Below are 21558 nucleotides of genomic sequence, written 5' to 3' on the forward strand. Positions count from 1 at the left end.
GTACATCATATAACATTATTACAGCACTACATATCTACAATACAAAATGTATAATACCACCATACAACGTTATTTCAATGTACGTGTGTAGAGTGCTAGCGTTTTTGTGCTTATGCGTGTGTCTGTACCTGTGTGTGTGTGTGTGTGTGTGTGTCTCTTCACAGTCCCTGCTGTTCCATGAGGTGTATTTTTTTTTTTTTTTTTTTTTTTATTCTACTGCATGCATCAGTTACCTGATGTGGAATATAGTTCCATGTAGTCATGGCTCTATGTAGTACTGTGTACCCACAGTCTGTTCTGGACTTGGGTATTGTGAAGAGACCTCTGGTGGCATGTTTTGTGGGGTATGCATGGGTGTCCCATCAGTGTGCTAGTAGTTTAAACAGACAGCTCGGTGCATTCAGCTTGTAAACACTTCTTTCAAAAACAAGTAGTGATGAAGTCAATCACTCCTCCACTTTGAGCCATGAGAGATTGACATGCATATAATTAATGTTAGCTCCTCGTGTACATTTAAGGGCCAGCTGTGCTGCCCTGTTCTGAGACAATTGTAATTTTCCTAAGTCCCTCTTTGTGGTACATGACCACACGACTGAACAGTAGTCCAGATGCGACAAAACTATGGCCTGTAGGACCTGCCTTGTTGATAGTAGGACCTGCCTTGTTGACCATGACTGTTTACAATCCAGGGTTACTCCAACCAGTTTAGTCACCTCGACTTGCTCAATTTCCATATTATTCAATACAAGATTTAGTTCAGGTTCAGGGTTTAGTGAATGTTTTGTCCCAAATACAAAACTTTTAGTTTTTGAAATATTTAGGACTAACGTATTCCTTGCAACCCATTCTGAAACGAACTTCTGCTCTTTGTTAAGTGTTGCAGTGATTTCAGTCGCTGTAGTAGATGATATGTATAGTGTTGAGTCATCTGCATACATAGACACACTGGCTTTACTCAAAACTAGTGGCATGTCGTTAGTAAAGATTGAAAAAAGTAAGGGGCCTAGACAGCTTCCTTGGGGAATTCCTAGTTCTCCCTGGATTATGTTGGAGAGGCTTCCATTAAAGAACACCCTCTGTGTTCTGTTAGACAGGTAACTCTTTATCCACAATAAAGCCATAACACATACGTTTTTCCAGCAGCAGTCTATAATCGATAATGTCAAAAGCCGCACTGAAGTCTAACACAACAGCCCCCACAATCTTTTTATCATCAATTTCTCTCAGCCAATCATCAGTCATCAGTCATTTGTGTAAGTGCTATGCTTGTTGAATGTCCTTCCCTATAAGCGTGCTGAAAGTCTTTTGTCAATTTCTTTGCTGTAAAATAGCAGTGTATCTGGTGAAACACAATAGTTTCCAAAAGTTTACTAATGGTTGGTAACAGGCTGATTGGTCAGCTATTTGAGCCAGTAAAGGGGGCTTTACTATTCTTAGGTAGCGGAATAACTTTTGCTTCCCTCCAGGCCAGAGGCACACACTTTCTAATAGGCTTAAATTAAAGATATGTCAAATAGGAGTGGCAATATTGTCTGCTATTATCCTCAGTAATTTTCCATCCAAGTTGTCAGACCCAGGTGGCTTGTCATTGTTGATAGACAACAATTTTTTAACATCTTCCACACTCACGTTACGGAATTCAAAATTACGCTTTTCTTTCATAATTTGGTCAGATATACTTAGATGTGTAGTGTCAGTGTTTTTTTGCTGGCATGTCCTGCCTAAGTTGGCAAATCTTGCCAATAAAAAGATCATTAAAGTAGTTGGCAATATCAGTATGTTTTGTGATCAATGAGCCATCTGATTCAATTAATGACGGAGCTGAGTTTGTCTTTTGCCCAAACTTTCATTTAAGGTGCTCCAAAGCATTTTACTATCATTCTTTATATGATTTATCTGTTTCATAGTATAGTTTCTTCTTTTTATTCAGTTTAGCTGATCGGTTGTGTTGCCATACCTTTTGCTTCATCCCTCTCAACCATACAATTTTTCAATTCGTCATCAATCCAAGGGGATTGAACAGTTTTTACAGTAGTTTTCTTAAAATGGGTGCATGCTTATTAGTAACTTGACTAAGCAATTTCATAAATGTGTCAATTGCAGCATTTGGTTGCTCCTCATTACACACCACAGACTAGCAAATATTCTTTACATCATCAACATAAGAATCACTACAAAACTTATTGAATTACCTGTTATACACTTTATTAGGCCCAGCCTTTTTATGAGTTACCTTCAGACGAGTCCTGCGACACTTGTTGGGGTCGTATAGCAAATTGGACACCATTTTGTTCGTGAGAGTCTCTTCTTTCCATAGTGGCGTCATACTAGTTTGTAGGCCGAACCGTTTGGACGCTACAGGACGTTTTCGTGAGAAGACACATTTTCGGGATGTCTCATATTCTGACAAACACCGCTGTAGCTCAGCCACCTTCCACCGCAGATGCGGAAGGCTGACATAGGCAGATGAGGTGGATTGAGACTACAGGTAACTGGGCTGCTGGGCATTAACCTTTTCACATGTGAGTTCCAAATATCTCTAATGGTCCCCCCTAAATTAGTTTTTTTTATTGTTACTCAACCGGACTGTTAAAAAACAGAGAACACCATCGTGTTCGTGAGAGTCTCACCTTTCCATAAAGTTGTCATAATAGTTTGTAAGCCAAACCGTTCAGACAATACAGTCGTTTTTCTGAGAAGACCGATTTCTGGAACGTCTCATATCTGACAAACACTGTAGATCGGCCTCCTTCCACCGCAGATACGGAAGGTCGACATAGGTGATTGTGGTGAATTGAGACACAGACCACTCAAAAAAACTTTTTGATGGGGAATTTTTATTATGTTACTTAGATTGATGCACAGGTCCATCAATACTCTCTTAAGGATTAAATCAGCCATAAATCCCCTGGAAGCTTTTTTTTGTGCAACGTGGAGTGACAATTGAAACAAAATACAATTTCTAAAACATTTCTAGCCTGTCTATCTATGGGTAACAGGGTTGACTCAACCGCTCAGTTTTCCACCACACAACACCAGAAATTTGCCATAAAGACTAGAACCAGCTCACCTGCTTTCACACTGATTTGACTATTGAAAAATATTTTTTAAGGAATAGTTTCCCCATATTAAAATGAGAGTTCAGTTCACGTAACAGGGTTCACCTTAAAATGAGGGTAAACCGTAGAATAAAGTGTGTGTGTGTGTGTGTGTGTGTGTGTGGTAAAACATTGAAAAGGTTAACATTTTTAGATAAAACTATGTTAAATATATTCACGTCACCAAATAATTGATTAAAACACACTGTTTTGCAATGAAGGTCTACAACTCTGTAGGGTAGCACCATGGTGTAGCCGGAGGACAGCTAGCTTCCGTCCTCCTCTTGGTAAATTGACTTCAATACAAAACCTAGGAGGCTTTTGGTTCTCACCCCCTTCCATAAACTTACACAGTAATTATGACAACTTCCGGAGGACGTCCTCCAACCAATCAGAGCTCTTGCAGCTTGAACTGACATGTTGTCCACCCAATCAAAGGATTAGAGAATACATCTAGTATAAACTACAGCTAGCTAGCACTGCAGTGCATACAATGTTGTGAGTAGTTGACTCAAAGAGAGAGAAAGACAATAGTTGAACAGTTTTCAACAAATTAATTTCTTCAAAAATGAAGGAGATGCGAGAGAGAGAGAGAGAGAGAGAGAGAGAGAGAGAGAGAGAGAGAGAGAGAGAGAGAGAGAGAGAGTAATTTTTTTCACTTTTAGTTTCACTTTCTTAGCTAGCAAATGCAGCTGGCTAGTTTAGTTACTCAAACACCTGGCTCAAACCGAGGGATGCTATTGTTAGCTAGCTGGCTATGACTATCCCAACACAACACTGGAACTCTTCCAAGTCAAGGTAAGCCTTTGGTTTTATTAATTTATTACCACCGGGGCCCGCCGGTGTAACTGCTTACTGACTACACACTGTAACGTTACTGCATGATTTTAGCGGGTTTACTAATGCATTAGTTCTATTAGCTATGTTGACTAGGAAGTTACTTTAGCTAATATGGGGACAAAGATGTAGGCTGTGTGTAGTGGTTATGACATGGTTTGGCTGGGAAAGTTTTTTTCGCCTAGTCACATACAGCTGATGTGTTGTTCATTGAAGTCCAGAAACGAAGGGAAAAGGTGAGAGGACGAGAGTGCATAGAGGTGAAAAGAAATACAATGTGGCTGCTATGAAAGTGAACTGTGTTTATGCATGATCAGGTGTGTGTTCATTCCGGCGATTCTGTTGAAAACCGTTGCTTAAACGGAAGCAAACTAAACAGGGATAAAAATACCTGTTGGACTACTGATTACACCCTAGATAATCTAGATGCAGGCAAGAGTGTGCAAGTCGGTATTGAATGTGTCGTTGTCTGTCCATGTGTCCATGTCTGTCAACTCAAATTCTCTCGACCTGTGTGCACCTACGTTGTAAACGTTCATTCATAGGCTAGGTTGTAGCAACCTCATGATGGGTAAAGGGAACATCAGAGTATCATGTAGTAGACTAAACCTATCGATGTTACATTGAACTGGGTGAATCCAACATGCTGTAATAGAAATAAGGCCATGCTCATAGAAAGAAAAAATAATAAACGGCACTGACCGCCACTGGTGTGTGTGTGTGTGATTCATGCTCTGTCAGGTAACTGGGCTGCTGGGCATTAACCTTTTCACGTATGAGTTCCAAATATCTCTAACGGACCCCCCAGCGTGAGTTTTTTTTTATGCGCATTGCTCACTGTTCACTAATCACATGAGATGAATAATAATATTCAGAAATGACTTTGACAATGAAACAAAGTGGGTTAGATTAAGTGGGTTGAAATATTCCTAGTGACACAGGGTCGATGGATGGACATGTCAAAATGCTGAATTTTGGCACTTTAGCAAGCCTTTATTCAAATAAAGAAATCTGGTTTGCTGAATTCTCCATGTGGTCTATATTAGATGGCACTTCATTTACTGTAACAGGGTTTTAAAATGCAATATTGGCGTACATTTACTACTTAAAATATCAAAATATCAAATCAGCACTCATTTTGTGTAATTACCCATCTATGCTAATCCAGCTAGCATTCGCTGCATTATAAGCTTAATAGAAGGCATTTCCCTGTTATGCTAGTCATTGTAATTGAACAAGCCTGGCCTGGCTACAGTACCCTCAGTATTTTAGCCACTAAGCTCTTCATTAATAGAGATGAGCACTAAGCTGTGTGACTTAAGTGATCATGGAGGCATAACATTTACCAAAAGTCTGTCGCCAAAACAGCTTTTAATCTATATTAGTTAAAGCACTCATTTTCTAACTTGACAGAACTTGAAGACTTGTAAAAAGAATAATGGGCAAATAGTGTACATTCCAGGTGTGGAAAGCTCTTAGAGACTTACCCAGAAAGACTCACAGCTAACATGTACTTTGTTGACTCAGGGGTGTGAATACTTATGTCAATTATATATTGCTGTTTTAATTTTCAATACATGTGCAAACAATATGTTTTCACTTCATCATTATGGGGTATTGTGTGTAGAAATATATTTAATCCATTTTGAATTCAGGCTGTAACACAACAAAATGTGGAATAAGTCAAAGGATATGAATACTTTCTAAACGCACTGTATTTGTAGGCTATAGCCTAAAGTAAATACAAATACATATAGCTTAATATCATTGCACTGTTTGCAAGGAGAGCTTCATTATGAGTAAGCATTTCATTGTATTTGTAGCTTACATGCTGTATCATAAATCAACTTTGATTAGCTTAAACACATGGTTACAATATACCCTATTACAGAATAAAATAAAACAGAGAGATGAACTATCAATTCATAGAATATGTTTGAATAGATTAAACGTTGAATAAATTATTATTATTTATTATTATTATTATTATTATTATTATTATTATTATTATTATGTACTAACAAATCAATTGATCAAGTAGTGAACATAAATCATTACTACGTAGAAATGCAGGAAATTCGTTTTAAAACTGCCATAAAATCAAGTTGTTGGTGCTTGCGTCTCAAACTATAACCTAAATGAATTATTACCTCCAACTTGGCCCTATTCACATTTCCAAATTTCCACCCTGACATACCAAGCTAGAACAGGCCCTGTGTCTCAACAAATTGCCAATGTACTTTCAATATTTCAAGCAGGGCAACAGAAACTTCTAGAGAGGGTCAGTCTCCTTGGCCTTTGCGGTGGTCACTCTGGTTTGGGTGTCCTCGGCCCGAATGGTGTCGCCGTAACCAAGTGTTCACATATAGTTCTGGTTCTCTCAACTGCCAGAGAGAAGATAGAGAAGAAACCACCATTTACCTACCTTTATGCTGCTATACATATTTATTTGGTTTGTCATTCTATCGATGTTCATGGAATGTTTGAGGTTATTAAATATCATTTAATATAAATTCCAGAAATAGTTTTACCAGCTCTGTGTATTCTCAAATTCAAAAAATGTGAGGGAGCGCCACTCTTCCGTGCTCCGGCAGCACTACACCCCTGGTTCCGCTTCCTCAATAATGAACATGTAGTGCGAGGATTAGCTAGATGAGCCGGACAAACTTCTCTCTTCGATGAGAGCCCAAGCACTCCCCCTGTATTTCCCCAGTTCAAGTATGCAGACATTTGCTAATCTCCAGTCAGAACAGAACCTGCCCAAACTGTTCCCCCCTGGTGTATTTCCCTGCTGGCACCTGCATTGCCTTCACTGTTGTTTTCCTTACTAATAATTACTTTGTACATGTTTGCATTCCTATCAAAGTAAGTGCCTTATTACTTTATCATAATACAGTTTATGTATATCGTGTTACGTCATTTATACTGTAGCACACCGTATATGCATGGAGCATAATGTATTCATTATGTATTCCCTTATAACCAAGAATTAATTTCATAACCTTTATGGTGTTATACTCAATTGTGCTTATGTACAGTTGAAGTCGGAAGTTTACATACACTTAGGATGGAGTCATTAAAACTTGTTTTTCAACCACTCCACAAATTTCTTGTGAACAAACTATAGTTTTGCAAGCCTGTTTGGACATCTACTTTGTGCATGATACAAGTAATTTTTCCAACAATTGTTTACAGACAGATTATTTCACTCTATCACAATTCCAGTGGGTCAGAAGTTTACATACACTAAGTTGATTGTGCCTTTAAACAGCTTGGAAAATTCCAGAAAATGATGTCACGGTTTTAGAAGCTTCTGATTCTAATTGACATCATTTGATTCAATTGGAGGTGTACCTGTGGATGTATTTCAAGGCCTTCCTTCAAACTCAGTGCCTCTTTGCTTGACATCATAGGAAAATCAAAAGAAATCTGCCTAGACCTCCACAAGTCTGGTTCATCATTGGGAGCAATTTCCAAATGCCTGAAGGTACCACGTTCATCTGTACAAACAATAGTACGTACGTATAAACACCATGGGAACACGCAGCCGTCATACCGCTCAGGAAGGAGACGCGTTCTGTCTCCTAGAGATAAACGTACCTTGGTGCGAAAAGTGCAAATCAATCCCAGAACAACAGCAAAGGACCTTGTGAAGATGCTGGAGGAAACAGGTACAAAAGTATCTATATCCACAATACAACAAGTCCTATTTCGACATAACCTGAAAGGCCGCTCATCCAAGAAGAAGCCACTGCACCAAAACCACCATAAAAAAGCCAGACAACGTTTTGCAACTGCACATGGGGACAAAGATCGTAAGTTTTGGCTCAGTTGGTGAAGCATGGCACTTGCAATGCCAGGGTTGTGGGTTCGATTCCCACGGGGGACCAGTACGAACAAATATGAAAATGTATGCACTCACTACTGTAAGTCGCACTAGATAAGAGCGTCTGCTAAATAACTAAACTGTCAACTGTTTTGGGGAAATGTCCTCTGCTCTGATGAAACAAAAATAGAACTGTTTGGCCATAATGACCATCGTTATGTTTGGAGGGAAAAGGGGGTGCTTGCAAGCCGAAGAACACCATCCCAACCGTGAAGCATGGGTGTGGCAGCATCATGCTTTGGGGGTGCTTTGCTGCAGGAGGGACTGGTGCATTTCACAAAATAGATGGCATCATGAGGAAGGAAAATGATGTGGATATTTTGAAGCAACATCTCAAGACATCAGTCAGGAAGTTAAATCTTGGTCGGAAATGGGTCTTCCAAATGGACAATTACCAAAGCCGTGGCAAAATGGCTTAAGGACAACAAAGTCAAGGTACTGGAGTGGCCATCACAAAGCCTTGACCTCAATCCTATAGAAAATGTGTGGGCAGAACTGAAAAAGCGTGTGCGAGCAAGGAGGCCTACAAACCTGACTCAGTTACACCAGCACTGTCAGGAGGAATGGGCCAAAATTCACCCAACTTATTGTGGGAAGCTTGTGGAAGGCTACCCGAAACGTTTGACCCAAGTTAAGCAATTTAAATGCAATGCTACCAAATACTAATTGAGTGTATGTAAACTTCTGACCCACTGGGAATGTGATGAAAGAAATAAAAGCTTTAAAAAATCATTCTCTCTACTATTATTCTGACGTTTCACATTAACTAACTGACCTAAGACAGGGAATCTGTACTATGATTAAATGTCAGGAATTGTGAAAAACTGAGTTTTTGGCTAAGGTGTATGTAGACTTCTGACTTCAACTGTAGCTACATCCTTCTATTAGTTCTGTAAAATAATGCTAATGTAATCAGAAAAGTATTCGCTTGTGTTATCCTTTGAAGCTTCCCTGGCCTCATCACGACCATTTATTGGCCTGCGTATTCATTTGGCCTGTTTAGCATATATCTGCTCTGCACTGTAACCTTGTGGAGCCCTTGTGGAGCTCTTCAGTTACTGTTTATTACATATACATCATTCATAATTGTCATATTGTCAATGCAACATATTATTTTTATAGCAGTGTTATGTTACATCATTGTAATATTGTTTTATAGCTATATCCTGATATTGTATTATAATTACAAATAATTCCTCTTTATTCTGTACTTTCAGAATCCACACACACAGAAACAGTATTAAACATCATTTTCCAACATCATACTGGCACTGGACATCTTTCTTGATGAAGATTGAGGCCAGCTAGCAACGTACTGTTTGGAGAGGGAGTGGAGAGGATGATGAGGGAACGGAGAGGTCGGTGAGATATTGTCAATATAATGGACCTTTTTGTCCAATTACAAAAAACCTTGTTCAGTAATCATCTCACTTGTTAGCTGGCGGTGAACTATGTGGCCATTGAGAACAGCAGTGTCGATCAGATGGAAGAATATATTCTTATTCCACTTGTTGGTTTTCAAGGCGCATGCCAAAAAACAGTTTATCATGTCCGCCTTATCCACTGCCCCATTTTGCGATTATAGTCAAGCACACAGTCTGGTTTGATCTTTCTTCTCCCGTCAAGTATTCCACCTTCCCTGTGGCTCTCTTTCCTCCTGTAGCTCGAAGGCATAGCAATTGGTCTCCTCCACTATGTCTCCCACCAGCTCCTTTGTCAGAAACAGCTTGAAGCACTCTGCCTCAGAGGGAGATGGCAAGGGGCTTTGCACTCCAAACTGGGACTCATTAAAGCCATCAGCAGGGCCAGGAGGGGTGAAATGGCTGGTGGCCTTCCAGCTACCGCAGACCTCCTGTACTTCACCCACTGTTGGTCTTCCTCCATCACCACCAGCATCTTCAGAGGGACCTGGGTTTCTCAGATTCAGGGATCTCAATGGCCTCAAGGTTGTGGGGCAGCTCCGCACTGTCAGAATCTGATTCCTCACTTTCATACTCAGACTCATTGTCAGAATTTACAAATATTTTGAGAATTACCACATTTATGAGTTGTCTCCTTTTGAAAGACCTTGAAAATGCTACAGCTTAGCCCACTAGCTACATACATAAACAACAACACTGAATGGCTCAAAGTGAGTGTCAAGGATGATGTGAATGGCTGCCGTTGTGGTAATACTGAGGATTTGTCTTCAAAGATGGTTTGTTTACATAGCAGGTTAGGATAATTAATATGGCAAGTTAGTATAATTAACGTGGCAGGTTAGGTGAATTAACGTGGCAGGTTAGGAGAACTAACAAAGCAAGTTAGGTGAATTAACATAGGAGGTTAAGGAAAAGGGTTAGGGTTAGCTACAATGCTACAGTTGTCAACAACTGTTGTCTCCGACGCGACCACTAGATAGAGCCTAGCTACTCCATCTAGCCATAATGATAGAAACTTAAACAAACCATCTGTGGCAATAAATCATCAGTATCATAACACCGGCACGTGCCACTTGTATCAATAAATCACTATCAGAAAACGGTTTGTGTGGTAATTATTTATTTATTTACTGTCACATGTTCTGGTGACAAATCATACATTCCAATTCTTGCATAGATTGTAATGGATACATATGATGTGTGTAAAATACTTTTTTAAAGGTTGTACTGATTATGATGAGCTAATGCTAAGCTATTGCCAACAATGTGTGGAGCCATGTTTGTTGACATCATTCAATGCATTCTGGGTGTCACTTAAACGTCTGCCAGACCAAAGATGTTATAGCCAAACGAGGTGAAGGGATGGTTCACTCGTCTTTCGAGTAAACTTCCGGAAGTGAATGATGTGAAGTGAATGATGCTAGACAACACACCCCCATTGCCTTCAACATGCATACTGCAAACAGACCCTACTCATCTAGTCACCTCGTCTTATCTTTGGTTGACGCGGAAAAACAAACATAGTGGCACGCACAAACTCTATCTAGAAAGTGTTTGATTTTTTTTTTTATCACTGGTTAGCTCACCCGTCATGTAATACATTGTAGTGGCGGTGACGGTGGCCAGCCACCTGTCCTGGAGATGCTAGAGTGGCCATCCAGACACCCAGAGACAGCTGCTGGCTCCAATACTTTTTTCTCTCTTTGAAAGTACAGTTGAATAAATGTATTCATATTTCTAAATCCAACACATTTGAATAATACTCCTCTGTTCCCCTAACTATTATTAAACCTTTTTATAACTAGGTGTATGTCGCACATCACTATTTCACAAGAGAGAGATTTGAACGTAAACTTTTTGTTTTGTTTTGCAGAAATGCCTTCTGAAACATGTGAACTTCATGTGCCTTAATAACAAACTTGTATTCCATCCATCCATACGAATAAAATTGTTAAATTACAAGCATAGTTGGTTTAGCCACGGAAAAAGACAGGAACCTTCCCACTAGCCATGATTGGCTGAGATAATGGATGGGCTGGACATGCCGGGAGATGAGTATGGATTGGTTTGCCATGTAGCATGCTTCTGTCTATAAACTTGAGCTACTCAGAATGTGTTGATAGTCCTTTCTACCGTGCTGTTTTTGAAAGGTATACTGTTAGCCATTGAGAACTCCAAAAGTTTTGCTGCTTTTCTCAGCAACATTGATGCCCTGAATTTAGCAGGCACTATCGACCAATCAGTTGGAAAAAGTGATGGGCTACTTTCTGCACACGCCACAGTCAGTGTGAACCGTAGTAACTTGACATAATGCTGGCCAAACAAGATGTAAATACAAATAAAACAGAGTTAACCTCTATGAGATTGGTGTCCCGTATATGGGACGGTTGAGCTAACGTGCGCTAATGTGATTAGCATGACTGTTGTAAGTTACAGCAAACTTTCCAGGACATAGAAATGTCTTATATGGGCAGAAATCTTAAATTATTGTTAATCTAACTGCACTGTCCAATTTACAGTAGCTAGTACTGTGAAAAAAGACCATGCTATTGTTTGAGGAGAGTGCACAGTAACAGAAAAGGTATCAAGGCAAATAATGTACTTACATTCAGTAATCTTGCTCTGATTTGTCATCCTAAGGGTCCCAGAGATAAAATGTAGCATAGTTTTGTTTGATAAAGTTCATTCTTATATTCAAATGTAGGAACTGGGTTCTACAGTTTGAACCCCTGCTGTCTCTGGCTCCACACCCACCCCGCCCGGCCATCTAGATGTGTGAAAGTTAGTGTATTAGCTAATGATCCATCATGTATGACATTCCTGGGAGTGTGTAAACTTACATTTTGTATTACCATATCATTTTTGTATGTTCTCTATACTTATGTACTTGAAAATGTATCAATTGACCAATTTGGCACATTTGGGCAGAATTGATACCTAATAGTCCAGTATTGCAACACTTCACTGGATCAATCTGAAACTGTGCACTGCTGCCATCTAGTGGCCAAAATCTAAATTGCGCCTAAACTGCAATATTATATGGTGGCCTCTTTTTTTGTTTGTATTATCTTTACCAGCTCTAATGTGTTATATTCTCCTACATTAATTTCACATTTCCACAGACTTCAAAGTGTTTCCTTTCAAATGGTATCAGGAATATGCATTTCCTTGCTTCAGGTCCTGAGCTACAGGCAGTTAGATTTGGGTATGTCATTTTAGGTGAAAATTGAAAAAAAGGGTCTGATCCTTAAGATGTTAAATAGTTCCAGTCTGCCGTGATGCTTTCATCCAAGAGTTTAGCTACATTTTCATATATTTATGTTTCTAATTTAGTCAGAAAGTTGTTTTCATTGCAAGATAAAGCATAATGTTAGCTAGCTAGCGAACGTTAGCTTGCTGACTCCCTAGCTAACGTTATGTGTATGATCTGTGTAGTGTAATATTATTCGAATCAGAAAAACATTTGCATTGCTAGTTCAAGCCTAATGTTAGCTAGGTAGCTAACATTGAACCTAGTTTGTTAGCTTTCGCTACCTGCAGATTCATACTACCGCTATGACAATGTTTGTATTGGCAGTAGTATGAGTTGGGATTATGCCGGTCCATTGTTTAGCTAGCTAGCTACATGTCTAAACAAAAGACTCCACTTCGCCAGATGATTACATGACCCATCAAGTAAGCCAGGTGTGTCTGGGGGTGATTACGGCCATCTATTGTTTTTCATGAACATGTGTACATGTCTAGACAATAGTGACCCATCCACTTAGCTAGGTGTGGCTGGGGGGTGTTCGTAGCATTTCTTTCACATGAACCATCAATTTAGACAAGTGTGTCAGGTAATCTAATAATTATTTAAAAAAATTATCTGGACACTTTCTGTTTCTGAAATTGCTACTATGCAAGTAACCATTTCATTGTACCATTTACACCTTCTGTATCCTGTGCATGTGACAAATACACTTCTGATTGTATTTGATATAGTGTGTGTTTACCAGAGACAGTAATGTGAAGAACAACATAACCTGCACCAAAGTCAGATTAGGATATAGGCCAAGGACTAAATAAAGTGTATTTTTACCTGGAGTTTTTCCTTATTGTACTTTTGCCATTTTTAGTCTTGTTTACTAAACTACTCACTCTGTTTATCACATGGCCTCACATGTGAATCCTTAAATAGATGGGTGGGGCTAAGGATTAAGAGGGTGTGAACAATGCTGGATGGGTGTAGACAAAGACGAGCTCTCCAGTAGGGGTACCAAAACATTCAAGGTCCATTTTCTCAAAATAATTACTTTCCCATTGTTCCTCAACTGCAGTGTATGATATACAATTTTCAAGACTGTACTTTTATCCAATGTAAAAAACACAATTTAAAATGTTGCTACATTAGAACGAATCGAAGCAGCTGGTCACATACAGTGGGGGAAAAAAGTATTTAGTCAGCCACCAATTGTGCAAGTTCTCCCACTTAAAAAGATGAGAGAGGCCTGTAATTTTCATCATAGGTACACGTCAACTATGTACACGTCAACTATGACAGACAAATTGAGAATTTTTTTCTCCAGAAAATCCCATTGTAGGATTTTTTATGAATTTATTTGCAAATTATGGTGGAAAATAAGTATTTGGTCACCTACAAACAAGCAAGATTTCTGGCTCTCACAGACCTGTAACTTCTTCTTTAAGAGGCTCCTCTGTCCTCCACTCGTTAACTGTATTAATGGCACCTGTTTGAACTTGGTATCAGTATAAAAGACACCTGTCCACAACCTCAAACAGTCACACTCCAAACTCCACTATGGCCAAGACCAAAGAGCTGTCAAAGGACACCAGAAACAAAATTGTAGACCTGCACCAGGCTGGGAAGACTGAATCTGCAATAGGTAAGCAGCTTGGTTTGAAGAAATCAACTGTGGGAGCAATTATTAGGAAATGGAAGACTCCCTCGATCTGGGGCTCCACGCAAGATCTCACCCCGTGGGGTCAAAATGATTACAAGAACGGTGAGCAAAAATCCCAGAACCACGTGGGGGGACCTAGTGAATGACCTGCAGAGAGCTGGGACCAAAGTAACAAAGCCTACCATCAGTAACACACTACGCCGCCAGGGACTCTAATCCTGCAGTGCCAGACGTGTCCCCCTGCTTAAGCCAGTACATGTCCAGGCCCGTCTGAAGTTTGCTAGAGTGCATTTGGATGATCCAGAAGAGGATTGGGAGAATGTCATATGGTCAGATGAAACCAAAATATAACTTTTTGGTAAAAACTCAACTCGTCGTGTTTGGAGGACAAAGAATGCTGAGTTGCATCCAAAGAACACCATACCTACTGTGAAGCATGGGGGTGGAAACATCATGCTTCGGGGCTGTTTTTCTGCAAAGGGACCAGGACGACTGATCCGTGTAAAGGAAAGAATGAATGGGGCCATGTATCGTGAGATTTTGAGTGAAAACCTCCTTCCATCATCAAGGGCATTGAAGATGAAACGTGGCTGGGTCTTTCAGCATGACAATGATCCCAAACACACCGCCCGGGCAACGAAGGTGTGGCTTCGTAAGAAGCATTTCAAGGTCCTGGAGTGGCCTAGCCAGTCTCCAGATCTCAACCCCATAGAAATTCTTTGGAGGGAGTTGAAAGTCCGTGTTGCCCAGCGACAGCCCCAAAACATCACTGCTCTAGAGGAGATCTGCATGGAGGAATGGGCCAAAAAACCAGCAACAGTGTGTGAAAACCTTGTGAAGACTTACAGAAAACGTTTGACCTGTGTCATTGCCAACAAAGGGTATATAACAAAGTATTGAGAAACTTTTGTTATTGACCAAATACTTATTTTCCTCCATAATTTGCAAATAAATTCATAAAAAATCCTACAATGTGATTTTCTGGATTTTTTTTCTCATTTTGTCTGTCATAGTTGACGTGTACCTATGATGAAAATTACAGGCCTCTCTCATCTTTTTAAGTGGGAGAACTTGCACAATTGGTGGCTGACTAAATACTTTTTTTGCCCCACTGTATATACAACATACAATATACAACATTGCAAAACATATTAAGAAAAACAGACACCTTTATCAACATAGAGGTCTCTGATCATTTCTCTGAACTGAGTACGGGGGACCAGAACATCAAATTTCAGAGATCTCTGTGAGTTGTTCCACATAAAGGCTGCAAAAAAACAAAATGCAGCTTTACCCGACTCTGTGGGGGCCTTCAGTGTTATCCAAGCCTGGGACTGGGTTTTGTCAATTGTAAGACTAAATTGAAATAATGATGATAGATACATACTGTGGGAAGTTTCTGCATGAGTGCTTTGTAAATAAACACAAGACAATGCTGCTCTCTCCTTACATACAAAGAGGCCCAACCCACTTTTTGATACAGTGCCTTGCAAAAGTATTCATCCCCCTTGGCGTTTTTCCTATTTTGTTGCATTATAACTTGTAATTTAAATAGTTTTTCATTTGGATTTCATGTAATGGACATACACAGAATAGTCGAAATTGGTGAAGTGAAATGAAAAAAATAACTTGCTTCAAATTATTCTAAAAAATTAATAACGGAAAAGTGTTGCGTGCATATGTATTCACCCCCTTTGCTATGAAGCCCCTAAATAAGATCTAGTGCAACCAATTACCTTCAGAAGTCAAAATTAGTTAAATAAAGTCCACCTGTGTGCAATCTAAGTGTCACATGATCTGTCACATGATCTCAGTATATATACACCTGTTCTGAAAGGCCCCTGAGTCAGCAACACCAGTAAGCAAGGGGCACCACCAAGCATGCGGCACCATGAAGACCAAGGATCTCTCCAAACAGGTCAGGAACAAAGTTGTGGAGAAGTACAGATCAGGGTTGGGTTATAAAAATATATCAGAAACTTTGAACATCCCACGGAGCACCATTAAATCCATTAATAAAAAATGAACTCAGATTTTACCCCGTCTACAAACATGGCAGCACAATTCTTTCTATCATCTAAGGCATTTGCAATATCATTTACAACAAGCATGGTAGTCGTAGTGGTACTATGTTTAGGTATGAATTCAGATTCTTTAACATTAAGATTACTATTTACAGATAGAAAATAACGTAGCTGTTTGTGTGAGCCTGAAAATGGGCCGATAATTATTGAGATTTGCAAAAAAGAAAAACCCTGACTACCATTTCCCAAATCATTTGAGGTTGACTGATCATCCATCAAGGCAACTGAAGATTTTATGTGGGAAGAACAGTCAACTGACTGGCCAAGACCAGTATGACCGCCATTTCTTTCAAAAAACAAACCAGCTGAGATACAATGCTGGTTAAAAGCATTACAAATCTTAACTTTTTCAGTAATGATGCAGGAGTCTAAAACTACTTGCTTAGGCATGGAAGTAGAGGAATTACCCTGCTTCAGTGAATTAACGGTTTTCCAGAATTTAGAGGGATCACTAACAGAGTCTGTCATAGCACTAAGGAAGTAGTTTGATTTGGCCTGTTTAACCGAGGCAGTACACCTATTTCTCAATTGCCTAAATAGCTGCCAATCAGCTAATGAGCCAGTTTGTCTAGCCTTGGCCCAGGCTTGAGGAGGTCTGAGAGTACAGGAAAGTAGCATGGATTAGTCAGTTTTTGACTCTGAGTTACTTGAAAGGGGCATGTTTATCAGCCAGAGAGGTAAAAATGGATGAGACAAATTAAAGTGCCAAAACAGGGTCTAGTATGCAGCTAGAAGAAAAAAGCTTGGAATAATATAGATCATGAACGCCTGGGCCAAGAATCTAAAAAAAATTATCTTCACAATTATACAAGGGTCAGAGTTTTTCCATTTGGTATCTCTAATGTAAGCAATAGGGCAGTGGTCGTTGATATCATTTTCAAAAACAGCACTGGTCAAATACTTACGGGGACGGTTAGTCAGGATAAGGTCAATCAATGAGGAGTTTGCTTGTTGTTTTTTTTACAATAATCCGAGTGGGTTTCGTTATCAGCTGAGTGAAGTTGAACTCAATACAGATATTCTTAAACTGATCTGAGGCATGTGTAAGTCAATCACGATTTAGATCTCCTAACATAACCCGTTCAGATACCAGAAAGGGTTTTAAATAATCTGAAATAATGCCAACAGCCTCCACCCAACCGCTTGGGTGGAGGCTGTTGGCATTATTTCAGATTATTTAAAACCCTTTCTGGTATCTGAAAGGGTAGACCGCAGCAATACATATTTGCATATTTTGTCTTATGGGCACTTTTACAACCAAAAGCTCACACATTTTGGGGACAGAGATGCTAAGAAAGCATGATGCCATAAGAGTAGATTTGACATAACTAGCCACCCCTCCCCCGTTTTTTTGTCTATCACATCTCAAAATGTTGTAGTCCGCAATGGCAACATCCTTATCCATAATACAATTATTCAACCAGGTCTCTGACATAACCAGAAAAACTGAGCTAGTGTCATACATCCAGAAAGTTTAGACATCAGGCTTCACACTTTTATATGTAACAGTCCAAGTCCTCTGCCAGATTTTAAAACAGCGGGAGTATCCATGATGACACAAGAATCAATAGAACTGGATGAGCTAGCCACAATGGGGTTATTGACTGCATTCAAAGTTGCAGAGCTAATAGTAGAATTCAGGTAAATGTGCACAAGATTACTATTGACAATACCCCTATGCTTATGAGCACATGTAGCAATATGATAGCTTGATATGAGACTATTATTAGCATAAGTGGAACTAACAACAGTGGGTTCCTTACGGGAGCTAACAGAACTATCACAGAATTACTATTTACAATACCCCTATCAACATGGGAAGCTGTGGTACAATGATATCACTGCAAGTAAATACTTTTGAGGAGCTTGATTTGATCAGTCAATGCTTCAGCGCTGCTTTGCGGTGTTTGGACAGGATCCAGGCACCCAAATCATTAGGGTGGATCCCGTCCTTCTTATAAAGCATCCTCTGCTTCCAAAAGGTGTCAAAGTTGTGAACAAAAGTTACACCCATGCAGCTGCAGTAGTCCCGTAGCAATTTGTGAAGTGACAGTAGCCTGCTAAAACATTCACTACCTCGACCCAGCGAGGGCACAGGGCCAGAACGTTGTTTTTGGTTTAAAGCAGAGTTCTTCAAAATCCTTTTTCAGCTGTTTCAAGCTACCATTCCTAATCTCATTAGTGTGGCAGAGGTGGAACAATTATTGTTATTAATCAATAATGACAAACCTCCTGGCATTGACCCCTTAGATGGAAAGCTGGATGGTAACTGACTCTATCGCAACTCTTATCTGTCATATCTTTAATATTCAGTACAAGTCAAAAGTTTGGACACACCTACTCATTTAAGGTTTTTCTTTAATTTTACTATTTTCTACATTGTAGAATAATAGTGAAGACATAAAAATTATGAAATAACACATATGGAATAATGTAGTAACCAAAAAAGTGTTAAACAAATTAAAATGTATTTTATATTTGAGATTCTTCAAAGTAGCCACCCTTTGCCTCGACGACAGCTTTGCACACTCTTGGCATTCTCTCAACCAGCTTCATGAGGTAGTCACCTGGAATGCATTTCAATTAACAGATGTGCATTGTTAAAAGTTAATTTGTGGAATTTATTTCCTTCTTAATGCGTTTGAGCCAATCAGTTGTGTTGTGACAAGGTAGGGGTGGTATACAGAAGATAGCCCTATTTTGTAAAAGACCAAGTCCATATAATGGCAAGAACAGCTCAAATAAGCAAAGAGAAATGACAGTCCATCATTACTTTAAGACATGAATGTCAGTCAATCTGGAACATTTCAATAACTTTTAAAGTTTCTTCAAGTGCAGTCACAAAAACCATCAAGCGCTATGATGAAACTGGCTCTCATGAGGACCGCCACAGGAAATGAAGTTCATTAGAGTTAACTGCACCTCAGATTGAAGACCAAATAAATGCTTCACAGTGTTCAAGTAACAGACACATCTCAACATCAACTGTTCAGAGGAGACTGCGTGAATCAAGCCTTCGTGGTCAAATTGCTGCAAAGAAACCACAACTAAAGGACACCAATCAGAAGAAGAGACTTGCTTGGGCCAAGAAACACGAGCAATGGACATTAGACCGGTGGAAATCTGTCCTTTGAGTCCAAATTTGAGATTTTTGGTTCCAACCACCGTGTCTTTGTGAGACGCAGAGTAGGTGAATGGATGATGTCTGCATGTGTGGTTCCCACCATGAAGCATGGAGGAGGTGTGATAGTGTGGGGGTGATTTGCTGGTGACACTCTCTGTGATTTATTTAGAATTCAAGGCACATTTAACCAGCATGGCTGCTACAGCATTCTGCAGTGATAAGCCATCCCATCTGATTTGCGCTTAGTGGTACTATCATTTGTTTTTCAACAGGACAATGACCCAAAACACACCTCCAGGCTGTGTAAGGGCTATTTGACCAAGAAGGAGAATGATGGAGTGCTGCATCAGATGACTTGGCCTCCGCAATCCCCTGACCACAACCCAATTGAGATGGTTTGGGATGAGTTGGACTGCAGAGTGAAGGAAAAGCAGCCAACAAGTGCTCAGCATATGTGGGAACTCCTTCAAGACTGTTGGAAAAGCATTCCAGGTGAAGCTGGTTGAGAGAATGCCAAGAGTGTGCAAAGATGTCATCAAGGCAAAGGGTGGCTACTTTGAAGAATCTAAAATCTAAAATATATTTTGATTTGTTTAACACTTTTTGGGTTACTACATGATTCCATATGTGTTATTTCATAGTTTTGATGTCTTCACTATTATTCCACAATTTAGTAAAAAAATCCACAAAATAGTAAAAATTAAGAAAAAACATTGAATGAGAAGGTGTGTCGAAACTTTTGACTGGTACTGTACTTCCATATATTTTGGGGGACTTTCAGACAACTCTTGTGAGACCTGTGGGCATCCTAGAGCAAAACAACCAACATGTACACTATATTTGCAAAAGTATGTGGACACCCCTTCAAATTAGTAGGTTCGGCTATTTCAGTCACACCCGTTGCTGACAGATGTATAAAATCGAGCACAGAGCCATACAATCTCCATAGACAAACATTGGCAGTAGAATGACCGTACTGAAGAGCTCAGTGACTTTCAACGTGGCACAGTCATAGGGATGCCACCTTTCCAACAAGTCAGTTCGTCAAATTTCTGCCATGTTTGAGCTGCCCCAGTCAACTGTAAGTGCTGTTATTGTGAAGTGGAAATGTCTAGGAGCAACAACGGCTCCTCTGCAAAGTCGTAGGCCACACAAGCTCACAAAATGGGACCGTGCTGAAGCGAGTTGCGTGTAAAAATCGTCTGTCCTCGGTTGCAACCCTCACTTCCGAGTTCCAAACTGCCTCTGGAAGCAATGTCAGCACAATAACTGTTCGTTGGGAGCTTCATGAAATGGGTTTCCATGGCAGAGCAGCCCACACAAGCCTGACATCACCATGCGCAATGCCAAGCATCAGCTGGAATGGTGTGAAGTTCACCGCCATTGGACTCTGGAGTAGTGGTAACGTGTTCTCTGGAGTGGAGAATTACGCGTTACCATCTGGCAGTCCGACGGACTAATATGGTTTTGGCGGTTGCCAGGAGAACGCTACCTGCCCAAATGTATAGTGCCAACTGTAAAGTTTGGTGGAGGAGGAATAATGGGATGGGGCTGTTTTTTGTGGTTCGGGCTAGGCCCCTTAGTTCCAGTGAAGGGAAATCTAGACGATTCTGTGCTTCCAACTTTGTGGCAACAGTTTGGGGAAGGCCCTTTCCTGTTTTAGTATGACAATGCCCATGTGCACAAAGTGAGGTCTATACAGAAATGGTTTGTCGAGATCGGTGAGGAAGAACTTGACTGGCCTGCACCCATACCTAAACTTAACCCCATCGAACACCTTTGGGACGAATTGGAACGCCGACTGCATATTAGGCCTAATCGCCCAACATCAGTGCCCGACCTCATTAATGCTTGTGGCTGAATGGAAGCAAGTCCCCGCAGCAATGTTCCAACATCTGGTGGAAAGCCTTCCCAGAAGAGTGGAGGGTGTTATAGTAGCAAAGGGGGGACATATTAATGCCTATGATTTTGGAATGAGATGTTCGACTATCAGGTGTCCACATACTTTTGTTCATGTAGTGTACGTGTTCATGAGGGTCTCACCTTTCCACGGATTGGTCATATTAGTGTGTAGCCCAAACATTTTGGATGTTACAGACCGAAGTTGGCAGACCGGTGGTACCGACTTCAGACAAGTCCCAAGACGCTTGTGGAGACCATCCTGTTCGTGAGAGTCTCATCTTTCGATAGTGATATATCTAGCTTAA

The 21558-nt window shown here is 40.1% G+C and overlaps 1 protein-coding gene across 5 annotated transcripts in view; it reads right to left on the reverse strand.

The window, feature by feature from the left end:
- The window catches only part of LOC311105137 (protocadherin-1-like), a 450002-nt gene that overhangs the window by 117385 nt on the left and 311059 nt on the right, over nt 1-21558 (reverse strand). The gene's annotated exons all lie outside the window — the stretch shown is intronic.

This window comes from Coregonus lavaretus (genome assembly GCF_964263955.1).
Source record: "Coregonus lavaretus genome assembly, chromosome: 29".
In the NCBI taxonomy this organism is placed as follows: Eukaryota; Metazoa; Chordata; class Actinopteri; order Salmoniformes; family Salmonidae; genus Coregonus; species Coregonus lavaretus.